Below are 21,948 nucleotides of genomic sequence, written 5' to 3' on the forward strand. Positions count from 1 at the left end.
AATCAAATTTATCAATTTTTGTCATACTTGTAGCTTCCAAATTAAGGCTCAGATCGAAATTTGGAAAAGAGATTTTTTGTTGCTCTTGATGAGCTTATTTTGAGAAGTTAGGTTTCTACAGTTAATAACAGAACACGGTGTATATACGTACCTTTGACAACTAGCAAAACAGGTGGAGTACATCAGAAGCGTACTTAGCAAAACCAAGAATGTTGAAAAATGGAACGCTTGTTGCTTTTTCCAAGTATATATGTATGGTTATCGGTAGTATAATAAATGTATATAACTGATGATGTCCTGTGCATGGGTATGATATTAGAGAGTTACATACAAACATACAAAAATACATACATACATACAGGTGAAGCCAATATAAGCGTGTTAATGAAATATTTCCAGGAGGCACAAAAGATAATAGCTTTTTTTGTTGTTTTTATCAATTTTGCCTTGTGTGTGAGCTAATTCTTCTTGAATTTATTATAAGAACTAAAATTTTTTTCCTTTACTAATGACGTCAAGAAGTCAATACCGTAACTATAAGCAGGCTTAAATCTTTAAAAAAACGAGAGTTGTCGTGGGATATCCGGTAGGAACTATATGCCTTTCGTACCTTGGTACATTTTAAATGTAGCGCTTAGTTTGGTTATTTACAGAAGATATTGTTCTGAAAATCTAAGGTATTGATTTTAAAAGTCAAATACTTGTTTGATTTTGTAAAGAATTTAATTTTATAGCTACTTTTAGTTATTACTGTATGAATTAATTGTAGTATTAGTTTTAAAAAGACATACTTCTGATTTAGTAGTTAACCCAATATCTGCCTACATAACTTTTGGTTTGATTAGGATATTTGTTATGATATAACATAAAAATTTCATTGTACTTGCTTTAAATGATCTCTGATAGCTTTAATTTCTGATAACTTTCACAACCCATTTTTTTTTAAATGATACGAAAAATTAAAAAAAAAAAAAAAAATACAAATTGACAGTAATAAAAATATTTTTGCATTTTCTCAAAATTCATGGCATTTTATCCAAAGAAAGAATGAGCTCTTTGTACTAGGCAGTTCGTTTAAACATTTGACCAGTATTGTTGTAAATTACTATGGTTTTTCCTAAATACTCTTAGCTACCAGTTGTCAAATAACAAAATTATTTTCCCAATACGTTCATTTATTAGTAAATAAGAAATATATATCATTTCTATTATACTGAATATGGGAATCACTTATTTGAAAGAAAAAAATGTTGTAGCTGTGGCTTCATGAGCTTGGGTACATAATTAGAGATTCTTCGGTTAGTAGTAATTAAATAAATTCGGTTAGTATATACTAAAAGTTGCAGAAATCTATTGATTGATTTATTCATTAAAAAATGGTATTATTTCTTTAACAAGGAATGTATTATTATCTTTTCTATTTTTTTCCCATCATGATAAGCAAAGTGATCTTTAACGATTAAAAAAAATCAGGGATTTCAAAAAGCATGAGGATATTATAAAAATTGACCATACATAGAGATATAATTACAAAAATATATACTTCTTGAGCTGAAATTGTGACAAAGCTATTGAACTTGTGATTTGTTTCCAATTTGAATTTTATTTTCATCGAATATTATGATACCAAATTTTAAGAGAAGCATGCTAAATTTCATTTCCCCCTAATAAATTTGTCCTTGATATAAATTAAAAAAGACTCATCTATAAAAGTATAAAAGTTGAACGTCTTGTAGCATAAACATAAATAGATAAATTTATCCTTTATTCAAAATGAAATGTTACATTTCTAATCTAATGAAAGATTTGCAACATCCATTTCTACATGTTTATGTGAGTGTTTGCACATTGCTTGATAAATTATTCATAATTTCCATCACAGTAAATAACATCAAACACACATATACACATGTAGTATTCATGTATATATGCTTACAGTGATTTAAGTTTAAAACCATATGCAAATTAGTGAAGTCTAAGTAGAGATAGATATGTGAGTACGTTTTATTTATTGAAAATCAATGTAATATGTATTAAAACTGTCAAGATTTAAAATGTATATTATAGCTAGATAAAAAAAATATATGTTCAATGAAGTTTTAGTACATAGATAGATGTTTAATTTAACTTAGATTACTTGCAACTTATATAAAAGTAATGTTTGTTTGAAAAATTTTTACAAACTTATTCTATTTCTATGTGAACAACTGCATAGAAAATCACTGATAAGAATATATACATATTGCAATTTTAACTCTTGTGCAAACAATAAACAATATTCTTGCTAACCTCACAAGAAAATTGTTTATGAATATTAATCTCCTAAGGGAATCTAAACAATAAATGCATAAAATAATTAAATAAATATAGATTATAAAGGATACGACTAACATTATGCGAGAAATAACGTGCCAGGGAAGAAATCAATTTCTCCAGAAATATCGTTCATTAAAAATAAAAATTAGAGCAGGTAAGAGGGTGTGAATGATGAGAGATTTGCTCACGAGGCTTGCACATGCGTTAAATATTTCACGCGTTAAATATTTTTTGACTTTGTAATAATAACCTTTACATAATTTTATATAAATTTAATTTTTAAGGTATTAGCTAAAAATAGTTTGATAACATGGTTATTGATTGATGTTTGAGAGTGAAAATATAAGAGTAGAGAAATATTCTAAATAGTTAAATTAATTTTACTAATTTCACCAGAAATGGTTTTTTTTTTCTGAATACGATTTATATTAAACCAACGAAAGTACACGAACAGCACATAGGTTAAAAATAGCTGAAAAATTCATGATTCGAAAATTATGTGAAGATACAGAAATTTTTAACCACACACAAACTTCCGAAAAAAGAAAATAAGGGAAACTTTGTGGAAACCTCCTGTTGATGTGTAGAACTAAACAGAATACAGTTTCCATCTAGAGCAAGTTTTAAACATAAAAATTTTAGCCATAATATGTCCTGATAAATTTTGATTGCTAATATCTCCAATAATATCTTATTTTCAAAAAATTATCTACGTTATTAATTATAGAAGAGTTAAATTTTGTTATAATAGGGTAACTATCAAAACTTTTATGGGTTTAAAATAATTGTGCGGTCATTGCTCGCAGATTTTTATATTTAATTTAAAGCGTAATTTTTTCAATGAATCTAAATCTGAAATCGCCACAGCCTTTAGCGATACGATCATCAACCAGAATTCTTTACGTTTGCTACTTAAGTTTGCTAATTTATTTTCGGTAACTTTTGGTTGAAATTATCAATCTGTGATCCCTACACAAAATCCTGATTGGATATAGTTACATCATTTCTTACGTCTAAGGAAAAGTCCAATTGACATCAAAATATTTCCAATAAAACTCATCCTTTCTAGCATGCCTAAAGAAACATCTATGATTAATTTATATTTATTTTGTAGTACTTAGAATATTTATATATCTGTAATTGTAATTGACGTACACGTCACAAACATAGCATACATAGTAAGTGAATTAATTAGGTAAGTTTAACTCCACCTTCATGTTTAAATAATATATCATTATTATATTAAAACATTTTAACAAATACAATTTCTGTTTATCTAATTTATTTTGACAACTATTTTACTTTTTTGACTGCCTATGTTTTTAAGAATAGTGTAGCAAACATTTTCAAAGACTTAATGAGTACGCATTTTCAAGATGTCGAATATCTATTGGTGGATACGTAGATACTGTTTGTCCATGAAAAATGTTCTGCCATCAACTATACGAACAATTCGTAATATTCCAAGTAGCTCATTTTAAACAATCGCGCTGAAAATTTGTTCTTGAACAAAATGTCCCAATTAATCTTGATGTCAGGGGGGAGGACATCCTATAGAAACCGCAAATTAGACCCCTATGAGCAAGGGCAAGTAAAAATCAACTCATGAATGGCTAACAATTGATAAGAAATGGAGAAACATTTTAAATTTGAAAGTTTTTCTTAATAAAATAACAAACTAGTTTTCTTGAAAAAAAGGGATCGATCTTGCAACGAATGTTTCCAAAAATAATTTATTTTAGACGTACTTGACTTGCTTATATAAACACTAAGCCCACAATAGAGTGAAAATTCCATGATTGATATAGACAAAGAAATATGAAATTTAACTGTAACTCAAATATCATACAAGCAAATGATTGACAAAAAATATAATGCTTGAATAAAAACAGCAGAAAGTGTGCAAATATAGAAAGGAGTAAACAATAGTTGGATATGTTTTGTAGGCAAAAGTCACCCAATGTTTTCTTCTTGACGAAAATATTTTCAAATTGAATACATAGGAAAATTGTAGGCCCGTTTATCATTTTCACTAGATAGGTAAGAAGGATATTAAACCAAATTTACATCTGAAAGATGTTTTGAATTTTAGGCTTGCGCGTAAAAGCTGAAAGCCTTTTGCCATTTCAATTATACCTTTGTTTATAACCTTTTAGGGATATTTTATGAAATCTTATGAAAATTACGTAGTATTTTAGTATAATAATCCTGTGGTAGAACAGTTTTCAATTTTTCCACTACCAAATTCTATCTTCAAAAAACTACAGTTTTCACCCAAAATGAACAAACTTTCATTATGGGAGCACATGAGGACTCGTTTGGTATGTTATTCAAAGGAATTTCGGTTTTGTGACATTCTTCGACAGAACAACTCTAATTTTGCAAATTCATATACTTTTGATATGACAGCATATTTATGTGACAGGACTTAAATTATAGTACAAACCTAACTAGAAGAATCTATGATAATTTTAATTCGTAGAAATAAGTGTTTCCTTCTTCGATAAAAATGAACTCTAGATGGGTTTAAGAATGTCTTGAGGTAGAATCTGACGATGACGCTAAAATATTTATTCAATATAGCTTTTTAGAATAATATTTATGCATTTTATATATTTTTATCTCCATATATGTACGATGCTTAAGCGAAATGTCGAAGAAGATAAATTGATATTGCTTGTATTCTTTCTTACAATAAATGCGATTGCAAGTGAAAAAATTTAAGATGCGATTATTTACATTTAACATGATATAAGAATTGGATTGTAAAATTTATTGTCTTTATGTTTTATCAAATAAATATTTTATTTATGTACAATATTATCAACTGTATTGTATGTTTCAAGATATTTTCTTCCCCAAACCTATGTTTAAAGTAAAATTCAATTCAATTCAATTCAATTTATTCATTCTAATTTAAATAATACAAACATTGCCAATACAAATGGTCACTTTCTCTAATCAATTAATTAAATTTAATTGCCAGAGTATAATTTGATTGGAAAATTTAAACTGGGGTACTTCTAGGATCAGTTTTGGGTGCACATTTATTTTGGAATACCTTTTGTAACCATGATTTTTCTTTTCAATTGAAAAACAAACAAAATATATTTATTTTGTATAAGAATGATTTTGTTTCAATGTCTATATTTAATTGGTACTAGCTTGATATCCGCCCGCTTCACTGGGCTTAAAAGTAAAAAACACCACTTTATTGCCTCCATCCTCTCTTGTTATGCACAGTTTTCAATTTTGTTAAATGTAAAATAGTCATAATTCATGGAGTATATCAGAAAAGTTGGCCATGGTTTGTTTGACATTTACTATTTTAAATTTTTACAGCAATCTTGAATTTATCAAAATGATGATCATAGATCTGCTCCATCTATAGTCATCATTTTGAACCATAAATTAAAGATTTCTGTAAAAATTAAAAAATTGTAATGTATTAAATTTAATTTTGTAATTTTTTTTTAATAAATCTTTATAAATTATAGCTCATGTGTTATTCTGATATATCAGCTTTATTGCTGTACAGTTTCATTAATCACCATTAGCTAGTTTTAGCGTAAAAGCGTAACAAAAAAAAAAATTAACTTTCACATTTATAATATATAGGGATTTAAAAAATATCAATGTAATTTTTCTATCATGTAGTTGAGTGGAAAATTCTAAAATTCATGGTAAATTTAAGTCCTCTTGTACCTTGTAAATGTATTTGTTTTGTATATAACATACACTATTCGTATATTTCTAACACATTATCAATCAGATAGAATGTATAAAAATATTTCTATTTATTTACTTACTTCTTATTGATTAAACCACATTTTTACATTTTATTGATTGCTTATCTGTGATCTAACTTATTAATTGTATAAGTAGCTCTATAATTTTATATAAAATACATCTCCTAACATTTAAAAACAAATACATATGTTTTTTTGTTAAAGCAATAATTGATTATCGAGACTTTTATTGCTAATAGTTTCTACGAAATATGCAAGAAAAAGAAATCTTAACGCGATAAGAATTTATTGGATGTAGTTTAAGTAAAGTGCTAGCCATGAAATAAACATAATTAAGCGATTTTATAGTTTCAAATCACGTTTTATATTAATTATTATTATGCTGAGCAAAAATAACATCCTTTTACATTTCTATTCTTGTATATATTATTTATATTATAGCTTTTGTATTAAATATCTCTTAAAACATTCCCCTCAATATAGGGATTACCTCAGTAATCATCTAGAAATAGATGGAATGGTAGTTTCGGAAGATTCGCGTAGATACATTACAGAAACGCAAATCCAATGCTGCATGTTAGATATTCAATTTTGACCAATATCAATATACGCCATTAATAGTAATTCAATTCATGGTTTAGAAATCAAGATATTGATTATATTAAAAATCCTCAATCTAAAATTTGTTGGGCATTGAAAAAAATTTTTTTAATCGCTTTTTAACTTTATATTTGAAGTTATTTTAAGTACGGAATTAGTTCAGCAAATAAAGTAGTTCATATTTAAGGCAGTACGAGCCCCAAGGCAAGACTTGTGGTTGAAGTTATTTGTACCTTATTTTCAACTTTGATGAAGAATTTTGTTGTAACTTCATGAATGTAGACGAAAAATGTTTGGTTTTCGAAATATCGAAAGCTAAATAATTAAGCAAAATTTTCGATATTTTCAAAATTACTACAGATATCGAATATTTTTATTCTTACTTTTCGGCTTATATTGTCAAGTTATAACATAAGTCACCATCAAAATTGAAAATAAAAATTTTTGTAATTTGTGTCCACATTACCGTGTTCATACATCTTAATTAGTCGGGCATTACGGTTTTTTTTTTGTTTTCAATAATTTATTAAAGTTTTAACTTAATTTTTTTGAAATTCCCACCGACTAATTTTGGAGAAATCTATGAAAATATATAATCTATCTTCCATCATACCGTTTTTCCAAAACACCAATGTTAAATATGCCTACTTTTGAAGTCGTTTACTTATTTAAATAATCGGACAAACACAAACTTAATGAGGTACTGAGATATAAGCTATTAAAAGTTTCAAAAGGAATTTACAAGAGTTATACACTAAAACTACCTTTTTCTTTATTTAAATAACAGAAAATGCGATTAGATTATCTATAGTGATGGAGACGAAATACGTATTTATATGATAAAAAAATTGGTCTAGGAAATTGGGGCAAAAATTGAAAATTATTTAACGACATCTGTCGGTATCGTTATCAAAAGAGATTTTGTTTAGTTGGTAATAGATATTTGGTTATAAACCTATTACCAACTAGGTAATAAATCCCAGTCTCTGATACCTTCTGAATAAGCTTAATGTTTTTAACTAGCTAAACGATAACGTTGAATATCGTTAAGGAAAAGTTGAAATAATACAAATTGAGAAATTTGATGTACATTTTAAAGAAGCGTACCGGTGCAGTGAGTTGGAATGACAATAACAAGTTATTAATGTAGATTGAGACATTTAGATACAAGTCGATATGATTAATGTGGAATATATTTTAATGAATGAAGTCAAATGAATCATTTTAAAGTACTGCAATAATGATATATTCATTCCATAAGTACTTGTAAATTTATTTCAAACTGATTATACATGTTGCTTAAATATTTCAAATTAAAAAAATCCATTGAAAAATCAACGGTATGCATGTCTATGAACATCAAAATAATTTCCAATTAGTCATTCGAATTCCAAAACTAAAGTATTAGGCTTAGGCCTCGGTCGTAGTCTATCCATGTTTCACTAAATAAGATTAGTTGTCCGTCGCCTGACATTTTGAAAATTACAATTTTGAAAGAGTCGGATAACAGACTCTTGTTCTATCCAGTGTCGGAAAAAATGATGTTTGCATTTTTTAACCAATTTCCTTCTTATTATTTTAATATCGAGCTTAATGGATATTTATTAATTTGTTATAGAAATTTTCGTAAAGAAAAAGTCAAAAAATAATCTTGACCACAACCTCAGCAATTTTCAGCCTTTCTAAAATGACTGTCAAATATTATTTCTTGTTTTTGTATAAGCCAAATTTAATGCAGATGTTAGTTTTTAGCCGCAGAAGAAATGGTTGCCGAGTATAATTTTGTAGATAAATTTCTCAAGATGATTCTTTTTAAAGTAATTTTGTACAACGCACATCGAAAACTCAACAGAATTATATATAAGATGTATTTTAATTTCTATTATATTCTAATTTTCAAATATTTTACGATGTAAATTAATTTCAAATAAATCATACGTATAATTTTAAAACTTAAATCATTATAATATTATGCAGATTCTGAATCACAAATTGAATCATTATGGTATTTTGTTTTTAAATCATCTATCAAGGATCTTGCGTTGGAATTAAAACATTTTTTGAACTGTAATGAGTTATTTTTCATACAATACAATAATTATGCTCTGTGTATTTAAGAATAAAAGTGACAAACGATGCATTGAAGTAGACAAAATTGACGCGTGGGAAGTTTGCTTTTCGTATGAAAAAAGGAATGCTTAAAAGGATATGAAAAAACGAATAGTATGCTATGAAAATATACTGAGGAGACTGTGAAAAGTATGCTAACATTGACAACTGATAATGAGGCGTGGCATAATAAATATGGCTGACTTTAGGTTGCAAAGTTAAAGACAATACATGCGTTTTATTTGAGATATGATATTATTTACTTTTTGATACTTCGATTAATATTTGTTTGACGTTATGCCTCATTTAGTTTTGATTTCTTGTCAGCTTTTTCGTAGTTTAAGATCTATAAAATAATATTTAAAAGATTAATTTCATCTTACGTTTTCAGTTGAACTTAAAAGTGGAATTTTTAGTTCAAAAAGACTATTTCTATTTTTCTTTAATAATAAAATAAGTAACTGTTTTTATTTATAATTATAATAGGAATCCTATGTACTAGCAATATCCCATGCAATTTTATAATAGTTAGAATTTTATCCACCAGACGTCAGGATCAAAATTATTAGTTGTAAATTGTTATTTCGTATTATGATATATAATGTGAAAACTAAACTTTTCTAACGTATTTCCATAAATTCCACATAAAAATATAAATATTTTCAGGAAATAAAGGGCGGATATTTATTGTAAATTGTAACTATACACACCACACCTCAATGTGAATAATATAATTCCAGAAGTTCTTGAATTTATATCTTTTACACTGTACTCATGTACCAATATAATTTAAAACCAGCTGTGATTATATACAAGTAAAATATTATTCATAATGTGCAGATGTAACAAAGCAATAAATTGTGATAGATAAATCTGCGTAATTTACAGTATTTACAACTTACAGAGTGTCAAAGGTATCACTGTTACTAAATAATATTAAAAATAATAATAATATTTAAAAAAAATAATAATAAAAACGTTGTTAAAAACCGTTTCTTAAAGGTACTTTGCAAAGTCTTAAAACTAATGGTGGGTCCACACGATACAGACTATTGTTTGTACAGACTGAAAGTCTGAGTAAAAATGTTTATGGACTTTACTATCATACCGACTTTTGTTTGCAATGATTTGTTGCGCAGACAAAATTCTATAGAAGTCTGTGTGAAGTTGGTTGGGAAAAGAATACTTTCAAATAGAATACAGGTGCTATAATTTATAAACAAATGAAAAACAAAACCAGTTCCTACTGAGACTTTTTAGATGTATAAACTATGAATTTACATTTGAAGAAGTTTCATCATCCAATCATTCGCAATGTATGACTGTAGTAGTTACCATTGTAGCGTGTTCCCATAAATCAAGATATTGTCAACTTAATTATTCGGTTGTACCAAAGTGAGTGTTGCCAGCAGTTTACAAAATATCATTTGTCACAAACAAAATTTAGTATGTTTTTTTGGCTGCAGCGATTTATACACTTGTTTTGAAGAAGTGTCGAGGAATTTTTGTGTTTACAAGTGTTTTGATGAAGTGACGAGGTATTTAAGTCAATTACGATGTTATGTTTATACACGATAAGATAAAGAATTCCCATTGTTAGTGAGTAATATGTTCGTAATTTCAGCAAAATGTTTTTTGAAGTTTAAAGAAACGAATTTGGATCAAAAATTTTAAAAACGTGGTTTTTTGCTGGCAAAGAACACAAGTAAAGATAATTGCAATCATAGTTTTTATTTTCGCCTGCGTAATTTGTTTAATATGATCCCATACAAAAATCAAACCTTAGTTTTAATTTAGCACAATTCAATAATCCAATTGATTCATTGCACATCTTAGCCAAAAACTGCTGGAATTAGACTGCTGCAACAGCTCTTAAATTTGAAAGGAGCGCCTTACTGAAAGAGATACAGGATTAAACAAGAGGGAACTATAACATTCCACACGCTATTCAGTCTGCTGCTTTAGTATACTTCAAGTCAGAATTACTAGGAAATCGGTTGGCAATGTTAGTCAGTGTCAGGAAAGTTACATACTTCGGGGCATTTTGAAATTGAAATTTAAGTTAACTTTGAAAATGTCCATTTTTTGTTTTAACTCATTCTGTAAATTATGTACAATATTTATGTGTATAATCTAAGATACTAACTCTGTAGGTACCAATTCAAGTATTTAAAGGTAAAATATTATGATTAACTCACCCACAATAGGTGTGACTTGACTCTGTAACTGAATTGAATGAATTACAACTTCAATTTACAGAATTTATAAAAGTACTTATTATATACATGAATACTTCTTACACTTCATATAATAAATCAGTGTGTTTTAAGAATGAAAAACCAAGTGGGGAGAGACTTGGTATACTTCTAATCAAGAATGAATAACAGTGAATTGTTCTTATGATTAGCTTTGATTTGTTGAATTCAAAGCGGAATTTCATTTTTATAATGTACGTCAAATTATTTGCAACAATATTGAGTAACGACAGTAGACATCTTTAAAAAGAGTGAGGCATGGACAGTTTAATATATTCTATAATTGCTTCATTAGTTTCAGAACGGCAAAAAAACACGCAAATGTTTACATCTGCGACAATTTCTGTAACTTGCTTAATTAACTATGTTGGTATGGCCTAGAAAAAAGAGAAATTGCTTAGTATCGTAAATTAATTGGGTCTAAAATGAAAAAGTAATAAGCTTTTAAAAATTATATGACAAACGCATGTGGTCAACAAATAAAAACAATTATGTTTTTCATTTAATTTTGTCTTTATTGAATAAAAGTTAATGTTAATATCATTTATCCCAATCTTATTTACATAAATGGTTAAGCCTTGATCGCAATCGTCATCGTCTCATTACCTTATAGACACGGTAAAATCCGACATTGAACATAATTAATTTTCGAATGAAAAATTTTTGCAGAATTCTGTTTAAAAAAATGCTTCTGAACGTAAAAGTGCAGATTGTCGAGGAGTAACCCGTTAGGTAAGCCCCCCAGTTTTCGAATAAAAATTCGTACAATTCGTGTACAAAAAACCGCGATTTTAACGATTTTCATCCCTTTTTTGTTTGTAGTGTAAACCTTACTCAACAACAACCCGCAAAATTTTTGGTCTAATTTCATTAAGTGTTTGATTGTTAATTGAGAGATCGCATGAAAAATCACTCAAAGATAACGATTTTCTGTTCTATACATGCTAGAAGGATGTGATTTTCCTCAATCGACGCTAAGTTAAAAATTAACTTCAAGTTTCATTTTTCTTATTTTGCCGAACGAATTTTACCGAGTCTATTTCAGCAAAGCAAAACATACAATAATGTTTTGATAATATAAACAAATGAAATTAACTCTAAATATCTCATACTTTTCGCTACTCAACTTTGTACCCATTGACATTCCCAATCAACATGCTAAGATCTATCTGCCGAAAACCATATTCTCAAAAATAACTCTATAGTCTGATATCACGTTAACTGAAAGAATAAAGTGACTTGACTTGCTTTTCCTGTGTAGTATATAAATTGATATAAAACTGTTTCATAAGACTCTTCTCAAATTTATAATCCGAAAATTGAGTCTAATTTACATACCAATAACGTGTATATTTTTATTCAATTTTTGCAAAAAAGCTTATTGCATGACTTGTAATTTATACATATAATAATAATTATATCCATATACAAATTTTAATAATTCAAAAGTTGTAATGCTAAAAAAAATCCAAATAAGGTCATTTGTGATAAATCAGTAAGACAATAAATATTAGTTTTTAAAGAAACATTTATGATTTGATTTTACAAGTTGTCGTTTGTTGTTTTATCCACTTCAATAATTATTACTACAAATAGGATATAGTTTTTTTTTTATATGTGGGTTCGTAGTTTATAAAAAAATAGAACAAAGCCATTGGGTGTGGCATTTAGCTGAAAAATTGAATTAATTTAAAAAAAAATATATGACACAACTCATATAAATATGGTGACCTATTAGTTTATTAATATTTAATTATTATTTAATTTATATATTCGATGAAGTACAAATATGTATGTGTGTTAATATTTAATTTACATAAGTATAAATTCATTTTTGGAATTTTTAAAGGAACCTTCAATAAATACGAAAAACTTCACTACCTTATACGTACTTAAAACAAGTTATTAAACAAAAAAAAGCAAAGCTAGAATCGAATGTTTTAAATCTGTTAAAATCATATGATGTTAAAAGTACAATCGAATTAATTTGATCAAATAAATATGGGTTCGATATGTAGTTGTACTACAAGAAGTAAGCAGTAAAAAACTGAACAACAGAATGAACGATCAACGGCCGATATTGTTCGAATCAGCAATAAAAAAGGGAAGGTCGAAAATAATCCATATATGGGCATAAGTACTTGATCCGATTTAAAGCAAAGACGACAGCGGGAGTGTAATATAAGCTCATGATGAAAGCTCAGCTTTATAACGAGGTTTTATTTAAATTTTTTTCTATTTAGCGAGGTGAGGCAGTTTCTACGCTGCGAGTTTATAAGGCCATAGGGTACTAACTGCATCACCCATTACACATAATCTTGCTGACTTCCATCAACATAGACCAGCGTCACCTCATCAAGCTGCATTTCAATTTTATATCGGCCTCACATACTTTTTTTATTTTTTTATTTTATTCTTAGTTTATCTAAAAATTAATTTCATTTCATTTAGACATTTTCAGTAAAACCGTCATATATTCTTGTAACTAGCTATGGATATATCCTCCTCACATACAGTAGTACTGCTATGTTACTTTCTTGTACCTACACTCAAAATTTTTGGGAAATAGTACAGAAACATTAGAAATGGAGATATAGAATCTTATTGATTTTTTTAACAAAATTGTATCAAATGTATATATATGAAACTTTTCCTTAAAGGTTTAATAAAAATGAAATATATAATTTAGAAGCTTATTGATTATTTTTACGAAACATATATAACACTATCCATTCATTTACGTTCTTCCTTAAACCATTTTGAAGATTGTCGGCAATATTTTTCTTTACCCGGAATTAAATACTCTCCGTTAAATTACCTTTCAAATGAAACCAAAACAATTAAAATCGGCTCATCCGTTTAGGCATTACGATGCCACAGACAGATACACACACACACACATGGCGGTCAAACTTATAACACCTCTTTTTTTTTAGTTCGGAGGTTAAACATGTTGGCCTCTCAAGTTTTGTTATCATTTCTAATGCTTTGTATGGTTACTATTCAGAAACATAAGAGAATATTTCCAAAATCTTTATCAAAGTTCATTTTCATAAATTTCTTTCCGTTATTTTTGATTATTTACAAAAGAAATGTAAAGCAATTTTTTCATAAATAATTTCTTTAAATTAGCTTTAATTTATTTGTCTGTATTTTTATCAGTAAAAGATCTCAGAAATGAGAGACAACATTAAACCGTGTAGGTTATTGTAATTTGTAAATGAAATGTAATTGAAAATAATTTATCGTTTTCCTAAATTGATTTGTATTTATTGTGATTTTTAATGATCATTTAAAAAATTTTATTTCAAAATGTTAACTAGTTTTTTTTTTTTTATTAAACTTTGATTTATTCCGACAGAAAAATCATTAACATTTTTCCTGGCTCTTAGTGACCTCATGATACGATAATACTATCTTTGATCTTGATGATAATTGTAAGTAGTTTAGAATTTCAAATTATTTATGGTTTTCTATAAACCTTGACTCCTACAACAACGTATTTTTCAAATGTGACAATTTTAATTTATTTTATTGTAATAAATAAAACATTATTCGTTTATTCATCTATGATAATATAATACGCCTTTGAAGTCTGAATTGGTAGTTTATAACGATATACTTAGTAGAGAAATAGTCTTTTGTATATATATTTTAATGTCCATATAACCGTATATATCATAAAAATTTGCTAAATAGAGGACGCCTTACACGAAAGAGATTTGCGTCTATACCGCTAATCTGCAATTGTAATTGAGAATTTTATATGTTTGGATTCTAAGAAATTTATTCAAGACAATTTTTCAGAGAAAAATCGAGCTGATTTTTTGGAAAAATTGAAAAAAAAAAGGTTTAGGTATATTTACTTATTTTATTGTTAGTTAGGAAAAGCAAAGAGTCTGAAATTTTCCTTTACCCCAAATGATCATGTATCTCCTTTAGGCAAATAGAATTACGAATTGTACGTGTTGTTGTTGGTTATAAGTCAGAAGTGCTTTTAATCTATGGAGGGGGATACTCACATATGGGACCTTCCGAGTCCGCACGTCCGGAACCTGGGGACTGGTGTTATTCAATTTAGCAAATTCGGCTAAACAAATTTTTTGCTTTCTTGTAAGCCATGTAACTTGTAAATGGTGAACTTTAGTATACTGGTGCTGTGGAACTTTTTGTTCCTTAGATGATTTTCTAGAGCTTCGAATGAAAAAAATCCAAAAACAAAATGTTTTGTTGCAAATTTTTGCGAAAAGATGTCGAGAAAACCCTATTTTCAATTGTATTTATTTGTTTGCAAATAATTTAATTAACTATTTTGTAGCGGATATCTCAAAGAACAAAATTAGCTTTGAAACGTTTCATTTGATATAATAGTTTTTTTTGCACAATTCCATTTTGCACTGGGTGTCGGAAAAAAAGTGATTGACTTTGAGTAGGCCGCAAAGTCTGAGTTTTTATCCTATCGCAATCTCAATGACGGAAATCAAAAGAGCAAAATGTCAGTTTTATTCAGCAATTTTGTTACATTTACCCATATTCAATGTTAACTAAAGTTACAATAAAGGCGGTTTAATAATGGCGAAAATTCCTTAGTTGTAAAATTAACTTTCTCAACGAATTTTCAACTTAACGCGATGCGGTTTTAAAATTTGCTTCCAACCTGTAACCGAGAACAACACGTAAGCCATATCTTTTTCCGTTATTTTATTGGCCTACTTATTGTCCCGCACGAAATCCTTAGATAAAAGGATTGGGGATTTTTTAGATTCAATAAGAGGGTAAACCAGATTCAGTAAAATTTGATTTAAATTTAAATTAGATAATGTTTATAGAAAAAATATCTAGCGATTTTCTTGTCTATTCTAAAAGCAAATTAATTATTTATTACTTACACTTTAGGTACTTATTTTTAATCTCCTAGTCTATTGGCATTTATATAATTTGTCTAATATAAGTAAGAATTTAAATATATTTACTTTGACAATATATTACCTACTGACACTGCGTATATGACCATAGTAGTTAAACACGCAGTATAATATTTAAAAAATAAATAAATAAATATATTTACATAAAAATTATTGGATTAATTATGCTACGATATAAATTAATTGATATCACAATTAAGGAAACTTGTTAGAGGTTGCACGAAATGTGTGTAATATTAATTTTTACGATCTTACAAAATAATAATCATAGAGTTAAATCAAAACGAAGTGGCACCGAGCAAGAGAGAGTGTATGATGTATATGTATGTACACTCGTATCTATACTCTCTCTTGTTCAGTGCCACTTAGTTTTGATAGAACTCTACTTATTTGTCTACTCATAGCTTTGTATCCCAAGCGACTCATTTCGTTAAAGTGTATCAGGTATTATTAGAAGTTGCCTCGAATTTTGAACGGAGAAAATCAGTCCGTTAGAACGATTAACAAGACCCAATGGTTTGCCTTTTGGCTGTCTCAATTTATAGGTAATAATTATAATAAAAACAAATTTTATTTTTTGTATTCAATTAGACTTTAAAAAGTTTTTAGGATGTTTCCTAACTTTTGGGAGGCATACACTGCCTGAGTCTATATTATTATTTATCTCTCGTAAATTTGATATAAATTTTGGTCTTTTTATAAAGAATATTTAGAGCTATCGATAAGTTTAAAGTCAATCTGCAAAGGCTGTTTACCGGCAAAACTTCTTCATTGGTTATTTAAAAATTAAACAAAACTTTGTTTTTTAGTTATTTACGTTTTATAGTGCAGAAGGTTTTTATCAATTGCTAATATTTTTATGTTAATTACACTAGTTTTAAATAACATTTCGACACGTACACCATTCTACAGAATCTGCCATTGAATCACAGAACTTTTTACCGCTTTATCTGTAAATTTTATTATTTATATCTTTACAATTTCAGATTTCTTACAATTTCAGATTTTTACTCCATACTCTTATCCATATCAGATTGGCGCCTCTTTGTTATGTACTCTGTAAAAACAAAATAGTGAAAAGTATCACAAATCACTATTTTGTAGTGACTATTCACTATTTGCTACTGAGAAAGCCTTATTTTACTAGAAAATAGTGGATTAGTCACTATTTTAACTATTTCAAACTTAAGAGAGTATGCTTAAAGCTTTTTATTTCAGTGAAGACTTTAACTGCAACTAGTTTTTATATTTTCTGCGGTTGTATCTTAGACCACTTGAATAGGTTTTCTGTCTTTCAGATTAATACTTTGATTTTATAGCTAGTAGATACTCAGTATCTAGACACTTAAATATGTAAACATATTTTATAAATATTTGTGATAACTAAACGACCAACTATTTAATTAATTTCCTTGAAACATGCGTAATCAACTTTTTATTTTGCCAAATAAAAATTTATTATTAATTCAATATATATAGGCATAATTAAAATTCTTCAATTTAAATAAAGTATTTCAATGAAAGTTACAAAAAAAATGTAATTTTCATGGTCCACATGGAAAAAAATGTATCAATTTCAAAAATACTTACCGCTGATATAATTTATTTTAAAATTATTGAAAAAAGAAGGTAATAATACTCTTAATTTAATTTTATATTGTTAATACCTACAAAAAATAAATATACATAAATCTTGAAAAAATGTATGTAAGGTTAATGTGAAATAAATGACAATTCAGTCGCATACAAACTAACAAAAAAATTTATAAAAGAGAATTGAAAAAAATACACTGGAACCAGGACTCGAAAACGGACTTCTTGGATTCATGTCATGTGCCCTACCAATTAGGCTTGAATCTTGACATGAATCCAAGTCCTGGTTCGACTATTTTTTTCAATTCTCCTTAATGAAGATTACTAGACAAGATATTTGTCAATATTTAGTTTACGCTGTATGTATCATATTAAAAATCATCAACTATAATCGAGAGACCATGATGTAAATAATCGTATACATGATTAAAAGTAAACAAAAACAAAAAGTAATAAAAAAATTTGTTTTGTGCCTTAACCTGTCCAAGACTCTTTTCACAAGAATGTAATAAATTAATAATAATTCATTCGTTCAAAGATATCATTTTCTTAAAAAATAAAAAATACAGATCGCTGTTGTATACTATTAACTTAATTTAGTTTTAGTTTATTAATAAATGGGCATGACGCAACTAAGACAGATGATCGAATCTTATGGGAAGTCGTCGATAACTAATCCAAGCGAGCAAAACTGTTGATTAAATCATACAGACCGGCAAATTTCTAATTATATGTTTAATTTTGTTTCCAAACATTCGTTCATCTAAGGAGATTGAGTTGGTATGTTTACTAGAAAACTTTCCTGATATTTACTTTCAAGATCATTATTTAAAGATAATTTAAAATTTTTATTAAAAGAATTGTATTATACTTTATCCACAGAATATATAGCTAAACATAAACGGTCCCTGATTATTATCTGAATAGTCTACATTTTATACTACAATCTCTGCAAAAACTAATAAACTAAACCATAAATTAAAATATTAATAACATGTTTTTAATGAAAAATACAAGTTTTTTTAAATAATATTATTATTATTATAGACTTACTTAAATAATAATGACATTCAAACTAAATATTAAATATGTAACAATATTATATTATTATCTTATATCTTATAGATGTAATTATTAATTATAAGGTAACGTATAAATTATATACTCAAAAAATTAAATATTAAAATTTTATTTATTTATTAATTTATTTATTATTAATAATATTAAAATATTAAGTTCCAACCTGTAGTATTTTTACAAAATTATGACGAAATCAAATTATATTGTTGCAACAATTATAATATTTTATAAAACCGATATATAAAACAACTTTTTTTACTTAAAAATATTAACAATTATATTATTGTTGGAATATTTAAATATTTTATTGTTTTGTATTTTTATGGTTCAGTATTCTTTTATATGGGGAGAAATAACACCACACTAGTCTTAGAGGAATTGGATATCGATCAAATTTGCTCATAATCCGAGATTTAGGGGATCTTAGCATACTGATCAAAAATCTCAATGGAGAGGTTATTTAAATAGAATTGTTTTTGAGCTTTATAAAGGTATATACGTTAAAAAATTTAGGTATTTTGTCTTGGAGTATGAGCTCTATTCAGAAATATTAGCAAGTACATCATTGAATTTTTAAGGATTGCGAGATCTACAAAATCTCATAATATAAGCATATTTGACCGAGATCGAGTTCCCATCAGATTTGTGTGGAGTCCTTATACGTATTTAAGTTAATATAAGGACAAGTCCTCACATTTTGGTGACATCTCTTCCTTGAGAAATATCTAATGGAAGTTATAATGTAAATCATTACTCAACAAATTTTTGACCAAAAATAAATTGAAGTGTAATTGTCTTTAGCTTTAAGCCGACTTAAGAAACGCACTATACGGTATAAATATTTGCACCTCTCTGATTTCATAATAAATTAATTTAAATCTAAGCAATCAGCTAAATTAACTTTTTAGTATTTACTTTCTCATTATTTCTTCCCTTAGTCTCTCTCATAGAATTGTACAATAAAGTCATTGCACCTCTTCGAACTTACGCTTCAGGATAATTGCTTAGAATCAATTCCATACGTAGAAATTCCTTGACAATTAACAAGATATACCAAAGAATAAGACCGGTTAAAGTCGCCCCGCACATTATAAAGACATGTAAGTTGCAAACGAATCAGTCAATTACTGTCAAGTAATCTTTCCTCTTTGATGTATTATCGTGAGAAATAAAGCGTAAACATGAAAAATTATTTTAGGATGGAATTCTTTACGTGCGCGAAATGTTATTTAAAACATTTATTTTTTATTTTTTAGAATTAATCCAAATTTGCACGCTTTATCCAACTGTTTGGTAGATTTTATTTTCTGTTTTATTTGCCATGGACAAACCTTTTACCTTTTATTTAAGGTTACTTCTGTCCTGTGTAATGAGTTTAAGTGCACCTCAACACTGAGGATGTCACTGACATCTTACTTTTTTATATAAATGTTATGTAAAATCATAGTATAGAAATATAAAGCTTTGTGGTTTTAAAAAAAAGTCGATTATTGATTATGTTCTAAGCGCCCATGTAGATAACGTGATCCAATTGACAATTGCAAATGTTGGAAGAAACGAAATTTGCTGGCATTGTGTTCTGGAAGTCGTTTTTATTAATAATTGAGCTGTGTTATTTTTCATGTAAAGCATGAAACTAGTTTCATTACTTTTTAGCATAATAGCAGCCCCTCTTTTGATATTATAATACCACTTTATTTGGCGTATAATCTCCAAACTTAATTTCAAGTACGAAATCACTGTATAGAACCGCCCATTGCTTCTATGTAAACACTAAACTTGATCAAGTTTTTTTTATCATTTACTTATTTACATGTTCTATTTCAATGTAAACAACATTTAAAAATAAAAATAAATAAAAATTGGCCTACATTAAGAATTTTTAAACATATAAACCAATCTTTTTTTGTAACGATACACATCGGTGAACAAGTCAACTTATTATGTTGTTCAAGAATTCTATGTTTTATTTACATAAATAAATAAAATTGAAGTGTCTGTTTGTAATGTCCATTCTGTCTTTGTTTATCTGTTTGTCCAAACACTTTATTACTAAATCCATATGAACGTTTTCTTATACCAGTCAACCCCAGTAGCTCAGTTGGTTAAGGCGTAACCAATTCCGTTCGCGACATGCCTTGGATAGCGGATTCTATTCCCGCCGTCACGACTAAAATTAATTTCATATTTCATAGTTGTGACTGGCTGATGTAGTGCATGATATATGCACGAAAGAGGTGCACTCAGAAATAGGTTGTAAAACACATATATGGTATCACAATGGACTCTATAGCCTAAGTGTGTCCTTCGTGTACAGCCAATATAACCTTACCTACTTATACCAGATACCGGTCCTTATACCAAAAAGCTAATTATTTAAATTTTAATCTGCCTGCCTGTTTGTCCTGGATAATCTCCAAGATGCTTGGGCTAATTTTGACGATCCTTTGACTGGCAGTGACTTTATCCATATAATTTAACATTTGGGTGGATGAGTTCAAGGTAGCGACGAAGCGAACTGTAAACTGCTAGTTTATAAATATTTATATTTGGGATTGTAGAAAGAAAAATATCGGGTGGTCAAGTTTAATTCGGTGGTGTGGAGGATGAGTGATAACCATTCATATAATAAAAAGTTTCGAAAAGATTTAAAATTAATAGCAAGCAATTCACCATTTTTAAAATTGGCTCTTTACTTTAAGTAGCAGTCGAGGTGATCATCCAATTATCTTTAAACAGCAAAGCACATGTTTTTGTATCAAGAACATGTTTTTGTATCATAATCAAGAACCATACCGATAATCCCAGCGAAAAGATATGTAAAAGAAAACTATTAAAATCATTTCAGTTTCTTCGCAATATCATATATAAATTGAGCAAACACCGAAGGATAAAATGCTATCATATTTTAGTAAGAAAAAACTTCCCGAAACTATTTAAATATGGCATTATATTGTGCAGTCGAATGTAGGGAGGACAGACAAAATTTCATCAAGATACCTATCAACAATTAGCTTCAAGCGAGAAAAGTTCAAATAATACATTCTTTCATTATATATCGGATAAGTATTGACATTTTATTGATGACTTTTACTAGAAACAATCTGTATACAGCAAAATTTCTGATAAAATGATACAATAACTAACGTTTATTACAAAAAAATATATATATTTTATAAAACCTTCAATAATAATTATAAAATTATATAATAATAACCTTTAAAATATTTGGTTTAATATTTCAAAAATTGTTTAATAAAATGTTCAATCAAATTAATAATAATATTAATACAATCCCCGACGCGAGTTTTTTACCCACTA

At 27.6% G+C, this 21,948-nt stretch overlaps 1 protein-coding gene across 1 annotated transcript in view; it reads right to left on the reverse strand.

The window, feature by feature from the left end:
• LOC123299736 overlaps positions 1-21,948 on the reverse strand; it is a 129,662-nt gene that overhangs the window by 75,875 nt on the left and 31,839 nt on the right. The gene's annotated exons all lie outside the window — the stretch shown is intronic.

Source organism: Chrysoperla carnea, chromosome 1 (assembly GCF_905475395.1).
Source record: "Chrysoperla carnea chromosome 1, inChrCarn1.1, whole genome shotgun sequence".
Classification (NCBI taxonomy): Eukaryota; Metazoa; Arthropoda; class Insecta; order Neuroptera; family Chrysopidae; genus Chrysoperla; species Chrysoperla carnea.